The 7,094-nt window shown below is 46.7% G+C and overlaps 1 non-coding gene across 1 annotated transcript; it reads left to right on the top strand.

Moving 5' to 3' along the window:
- The first annotated feature begins 1,348 nt into the window (after positions 1 to 1,348).
- On the top strand, positions 1,349 to 1,423 carry Trnas-uga (transfer RNA serine (anticodon UGA)). The gene has a single exon. It is a non-coding gene; the product is annotated as a tRNA-Ser (tRNA).
- The last annotated feature ends 5,671 nt before the right edge of the window (positions 1,424 to 7,094 follow it).

Here is a 7,094-nt window from a genome sequence, read left to right as displayed (position 1 = left end):
TGAATTCTTATTATTTAATAGTAATTGGACTAACTATTCATGATCGTAAAATTCCTGTAAAATTTAACTTAACAGTTCGCCGCTTTACCTCAGAGGATGTCTCCCGCAGTCGGAGACGAAACGTCAGGGGAGAGTTTTATACGCGTACATCGACCACGACCTATCAGCCAGGAAGTGTAAACGAAGACAATACCGGCCGTGAAAACCTGCATTGAATGATGAACTTAACAAGTTTGAAATTATGTAAAGAACTTTGTGCTGAAAATTTTACCTGATGACCCGCTCCACAGATTGTCACAAGGTAATTATTACTCAGGATGATTATTCATTGTCTTAAAATTTCTGTAAAATTAAACTTATCAAGTTTGAAATTGTCTAAATAACTTTGTGCTGAAAATTTAATCCTGATACTCGCTCCATAGATTCTCACAGTTTGATTGTTGCTCGAGACGGTTATTTATTAAACTTCCTGGCAGATTAAAACTGTGTGCCGGACCGAGACTCGAACTCGGGACCTTTGTGCTCTACGAACCGAGCTACCCAAGCACGACGCCCGCCCCCTCCCCACAGCTTTACTTCTGCCAGTACCTCGTCTCCTACCTTCCAAACTTTGCAGAAGCTCTCCTGCGCACCTTGCAGAACTAGCACTCCTAAAAGCAAGGATATTGTGGAGACATGGCTTAGCCGGACCGAGACTCGAACTCGGGACCTTTGTGCTCTACGAACCGAGCTACCCAAGCACGACGCCCGCCCCCTCCCCACAGCTTTACTTCTGCCAGTACCTCGTCTCCTACCTTCCAAACTTTGCAGAAGCTCTCCTGCGCACCTTGCAGAACTAGCACTCCTAAAAGCAAGGATATTGTGGAGACATGGCTTAGCCGGACCGAGACTCGAACTCGGGACCTTTGTGCTCTACGAACCGAGCTACCCAAGCACGACGCCCGCCCCCTCCCCACAGCTTTACTTCTGCCAGTACCTCGTCTCCTACCTTCCAAACTTTGCAGAAGCTCTCCTGCGCACCTTGCAGAACTAGCACTCCTAAAAGCAAGGATATTGTGGAGACATGGCTTAGCCACAGCCTGGGGGATGTTTCCAGAATGAGATTTTCACTCTGCAGCGGAGTGTGCCCCGATATTAAACTTCCTGGAAGATTAAAACTGTGTTCCGGACCGAGTGAAAATCTCATTCTGGAAACATCCCCCAGGCTGTGGCTAAGCCATGTCTCCACAATATCCTTTCTTTCAAGAGTGCTAGTTCTGCAAGGTTCGCAGGAGAGCTTCTGAAAAGTTTAGAAGGTAGGAGACGAGCTACTGCCAGAAGTGAAGCTGTGGGGACGGGGCGTGGGTCGTGCTTGGGTAGCTCAGTTGGTAGAGCACTTGCCCATGAAAGGCAAAGGTCCCGAGTTCGAGTCTCGGTCCAGCACACAGTTTTAATCCGCAGCCGCCACGGTAGCTCAGCGTGTTCGGCCAGAGAGCTGATTGGCCTCTGTAATAAAAAACTGAGTGGAAGGATCACCAAACGAACGAACCGGACGTCATGTGAAGTCCGCAACGAACGAACACAACGATCAACAACGAACAAACTTAAAAAAAAAAAAAAAAAAAAAAAAGATCCGCCAGGAAATTTCTGCAAAACTCAGTTTAACAACTGTGGAATTGTGTACGGAGCTTTATGCCGAAAATTTAAGCTGGTGGGCCGCTCCACGGATTCTCGCAGTTGAATTGTTCTTCGAGCAGTTTATTCAAAATGGTTCAAATGGCTCTGAGCATTATGGGACTCAACTGCTGAGGTCATTAGTCCCCTAGAACTTAGAACTAGTTAAACCTAACTAATCTAAGGACATCACAAACATCCATGCCCGAGGCAGGATTCGAACCTGCGACCGTAGCGGTCTTGCGGTCCCAGACTGCAGCGCCTTTAACCGCACGGCCATTTCGGCCGGCAGCAGTTTATTCATGTTGGGAAAACTAAATTTATCAAATTTTGTTACGTGAAGATATCTCTCGTTGAAAATTTAACCTGAAATTATATTTTTACGGTTTTCTTGGTTTTATAATAACTATGTTAATATTAATAGTGTGTTTGTAAGCTGCAAAATCTTAGAATTGTTTGAGTAAATTATATATACCTTGATAAGTGGCAAACGGTGGAAGTAAAGTTAAATTTGGGGACCAATCCTTTCACCTTGGATTAATGAGCTGGTGAACCGTTTCATTGCGCACTACAAATAAAGGATAGAATTTGGATTGTATCAATTGAAGTGATCGAACATATAGTCACGACAACAAAATCAACGTCTAGATTGACAGATCATAAAAGACACGTCAGCACTGACGTTCCTAAAAGCTAAGTGTAATTTTCAAGTTGAGATCCATGTCACAATGAAAATGGGTAGAATAGTAATAATCACGAAAAATTATAAAAGAAAGTGAGACGTGGAACTTACGGAAAGCAGCAAAGGTGTGGACGGGGCCTAATCAGTTACCGTTGGTTGCACAGAAAACACGTACACTTTATCTTTTTAAAAACAAAACTCTCAACAATAATTTTTAAAAGAGTTTACTACACTGGTGACTGAAAGCCTTATTAGAATAATTGCAAGTTATTGTCGGCTGAAGGCCACAAGCAATGTTACACACAATCAACAGCTGAAGGGCTGATTAAGAAAGTTAAAAATTATACGTCGGCTGAAGGCCGGAAGCAATTTCAAAAATACACAACGGCTGAAGGCCTGAATTACACGTTAAAAATACCCAACCCTATTAACAATCTTAATAGCTGTTACAAGTTATAGTGACGGCTGAAGGCCATATGAAAACAGAACTGAAACTATTTGTCGGCTGAAAGCCACAAGCAATGTTACAAACAATTAACGGCGGAAGGACTGATTAAGATAGGATTCAAATCATTGAGGGGCTGAAGGCCACTAGCAAATTTTCAGAATACTCAACGGCTGAAGGCCTGAATTACAAGTAAGGAAGGCAGTTGCATGAAAAAATAATAAAACCTTTTTAAAACAGTCTTAACGAACTGTAAAAGGCTATAGTGACGGTTGCAGGCCTTATTAAGAGAAAATTGAAAATAATTCGTCGGCTGAAGGCCACAAGCAGTGTTACAAACAATTAATGGCTGAAGGCCGGAATTACAAGTGGGGAAAGCAATAACATATTAAAACGTTAGGGTAAATTTTAAACAATTATGACAACTTGTCCAAACAAGGAGTGATCCACGGACAGTGCTCCCTGGATCGACCTGAGGAAGGTGACTACAGCTGTGTAAACGGTGAGACAGGCAGCCAAGAGTTGTACTCACGTAACAGGATGGCAACTCACACTGGGGGTAGCTTAAGCACCGACCGACCGACTAAGTAATCCGCCTAACGTCCGATCTGACTTGGGCATCGCACGGTGTCTGCCGAACCGTATGGACCCCAGCAGTTGCAATGTTTAAACGTAGAGCCATCACTCTGTGTCGGATTTAAATGTATGCCTATGCTCGGTGGACGCCAGAAGTGGGGGCGCTGATCCGAAACTAGCCCCTAGTCTGTCGTGAGCGCCCTCTGTGGTGGACACGCGGTGTACGGCCGAGGTGAGCAGTTGTCTGTCGGATCTGTGACTTTTATGCCAGTGAGACGTTTTTCTTCAGATCGCCGAAGTAGCGTTGTGCGGCACGGCATTATGGGGCAGTATGTCAGTGGTTGCTATCCGTGGCCACATCGTTGATGTGCAGGTTTTGTAACTGCTAAATCCTTTTCTGAGTTATCAAGTTGAAAGAATTGCACTACAGCATTCGTTGATGCGAAACCTGCTCTCTCTCTGTGCAGTACTCTGTTATTGAACGGAGACCGTCTATTTATGCTGAGTTTCAGTGGTTTCTGTTACACCTTAGGTCTGACACTAATTGTTTTATTTAACGTCATTGCCGTAGTTGGTGGTCGTCTTGCGCAGGCACACTCTTATGAGCGACATTGTGATTGGCGAGAAGTTGCATTTTTGATCCATCGTTGCTCTCATTGGGAGCTCCTTTGCCTCTATGTTTAGACGACTGTTCACTGTTGGCTTGGAGAAAGAATCTTATACTGAAAACGGGTGCAGCTGCGTCTGAAGCGACCAGGACTGAAATTTTGTGAAATCATTTGGACAGCAGAAGCCACACATTAACTACGGACTTCCTGTGCTAGGCCCTGTGCCACCATCTACGAACAAGAAACAAGGACGGTGTCGTCTGAGTTTGATGGAATGTGCTAGCACGTAGGGCAACACACGTAAGGTGATCCAGTGTTGTCGTACCGTATGACTATTATTCTACGTTTTACGCCACTTTACTCTTTGGAGCATTTATCGCAGGCCGCGGTGGTCTCGCGGTTCTAGGCGCGCAGTCCGGAACCGTGCGGCTGCTACGGTCGCAGGTACGAATCCTGCCTCGGGCATGGATGTGTGTGATGTCCTTAGGTTAGTTAGGTTTAAGTAGTTCTACTGATTGTAATGTAATACCGTGACGAGCGAGAGGAACGTCCAAAGACGGCAAAACTGATTCAAATTTTTAGATAATGGAATGAATGGTTGCTGTTAATACATGAAAACAGCCCATTCACACAATGTTTTAGGTTGATGCTTGTTGATTTTGTTGAGCCACGGCACATCAAGCCAGTGAAACAGTTGCTGTCGTCATCGTTTGAAGACAGCTTACCGATCAAGTAGCAAGATTCTGACGTAAAAAATATAGGCAGGGTACGAAAGGAAATGATCGGCAAATTAATCTCAAGGAGTTTCTGTTTAGCAATACAGTATAAATAACGAAGGAACACATTATGTGTTCGGTCGTCATGTCCTCGAACTATTTGTCACTTGTCTTTCCTTTACGGTGTTTGAAAAAATTCAAAAATTTGTGAAAAGTTATGGTTATTGATATGGGAGATAATCAGAGCTAATATTTTAAACGAATCTCACATACAAAATTACAACAATCCGCTCTATTTAAATCAAAATTACGGTCCATAGAATCAGGGATGCTTACATTACAACTGCTAGACAATATAAGATCCCCCAGTATGGCGAGAATATCAGGAGTAAACTTTTTCGCATGTTTTCATGAAACGTCAAATGGTTCAAATGGCTCTGAGTACTATGGGACTTAACATCTATGGTGCCGGCCGAAGTGGCCGTGCGGTTAAAGGCGCTGCAGTCTGGAACCGCAAGACCGCTACGGTCGCAGGTTCGAATCCTACCTCGGGCATGGATGTTTGTGATGCCCTTAGGTTAGTTATGTTTAACTAGTTCTAAGTTCTAGGGGACTAATGACCTCAGCAGTTGAGTCCCATAGTGCTCAGAGCCATTTGAACCATTTTTGAACATCTATGGTCATCAGTCCCCTAGAACTTAGAACTACTTAAACCTAACTAACCTAAGGACAGCACACGACACCCAGCCATCACGAGGCAGAGAAAATCCCCGACCCCGCCGGGAATCGAACCCGGGAACCCGGGCGTGGAAAGCGAGAACGCTACCGCACGCATGAAACGTCACATGGGTTGTCGTTGTTTCAGCTATCTTGGCCTGTTTATAAAGTCTCTGGCCAAGTCTAAATCGTTAGCTATTAAAGACTTGAAGTATTTCACACAAAGAATGAAATGTATATACACAATATTTTCTTAACAGTGTACAACTATTTCATGGTTTACTTATCACAGCGTATTCATCGGTACTGTATGAATATACACTCCTGGAAATGGTAAAAAGAACACACTGACACCGGTGTGTCAGACCCACCATACTTGCTCCGGACACTGCGAGAGGGCTGTACAAGCAATGATCACACGCGCGGCACAGCGGACACACCAGGAACCGCGGTGTTGGCCGTCGAATGGCGCTAGCTGCGCAGCATTTGTGCACCGCCGCCGTCAGTGTCAGCCAGTTTGCCGTGGCATACGGAGCTCCATCGCAGTCTTTAACACTGGTAGCATGCCGCGACAGCGTGGACGTGAACCGTATGTGCAGTTGACGGACTTTGAGCGAGGGCGTATAGTGGGCATGCGGGAGGCCGGGTGGACGTACCGCCGAATTGCTCAACACGTGGGGCTTGAGGTCTCCACAGTACATCGATGTTGTCGCCAGTGGTCGGCGGAAGGTGCACGTTCCCGTCGACCTGGGACCGGACCGCAGCGACGCACGGATGCACGCCAAGACCGTAGGATCCTACGCAGTGCCGTAGGGGACCGCACCGCCACTTCCCAGCAAATTAGGGACACTGTTGCTCCTGGGGTATCGGCGAGGACCATTCGCAACCGTCTCCATGAAGCTGGGCTACGGTCCCGCACACCGTTAGGCCGTCTTCCGCTCACGCCCCAACATCGTGCAGCCCGCCTCCAGTGGTGTCGCGACAGGTGTGAATGGAGGGACGAATGGAGACGTGTCGTCTTCAGCGATGAGAGTCGCTTCTGCCTTGGTGCCAATGATGGTCGTATGCGTGTTTGGCGCCGTGCAGGTGAGCGCCACAATCAGGACTGCATACGACCGAGGCACACAGGGCCAACACCCGGCATCATGGTGTGGGGAGCGATCTCCTACACTGGCCGTACACCACTGGTGATCGTCGAGGGGACACTGAACAGTGCACGGTACATCCAAACCGTCATCGAACCCATCGTTCTACCATTCCTAGACCGGCAAGGGAACTTGCTGTTCCAACAGGACAATGCACGTCCGCATGTATCCCGTGCCACCCAACGTGCTCTAGAAGGTGTAAGTCAACTACCCTGGCCAGCAAGATCTCCGAATCTGTCCCCCATTGAGCATGTTTGGGACTGGATGAAGCGTCGTCTCACGCGGTCTGCACGTCCAGCACGAACGCTGGTCCAACTGAGGCGCCAGGTGGAAATGGCATGGCAAGCCGTTCCACAGGACTACATCCAGCATCTCTACGATCGTCTCCATGGGAGAATAGCAGCCTGCATTGCTGCGAAAGGTGGATATACACTGTACTAGTGCCGACATTGTGCATGCTCTGTTGCCTGTGTGTATGTGCCTGTGGTTCTGTCAGTGTGATCATGTGATGTATCTGACCCCAGGAATGTGTCAATAAAGTTTCCCCTTCCT

Source organism: Schistocerca nitens, chromosome 1 (genome assembly GCF_023898315.1).
Source record: "Schistocerca nitens isolate TAMUIC-IGC-003100 chromosome 1, iqSchNite1.1, whole genome shotgun sequence".
Taxonomy (NCBI): Eukaryota; Metazoa; Arthropoda; class Insecta; order Orthoptera; family Acrididae; genus Schistocerca; species Schistocerca nitens.
This window is presented reverse-complemented; position numbering and strand designations above follow the sequence as displayed.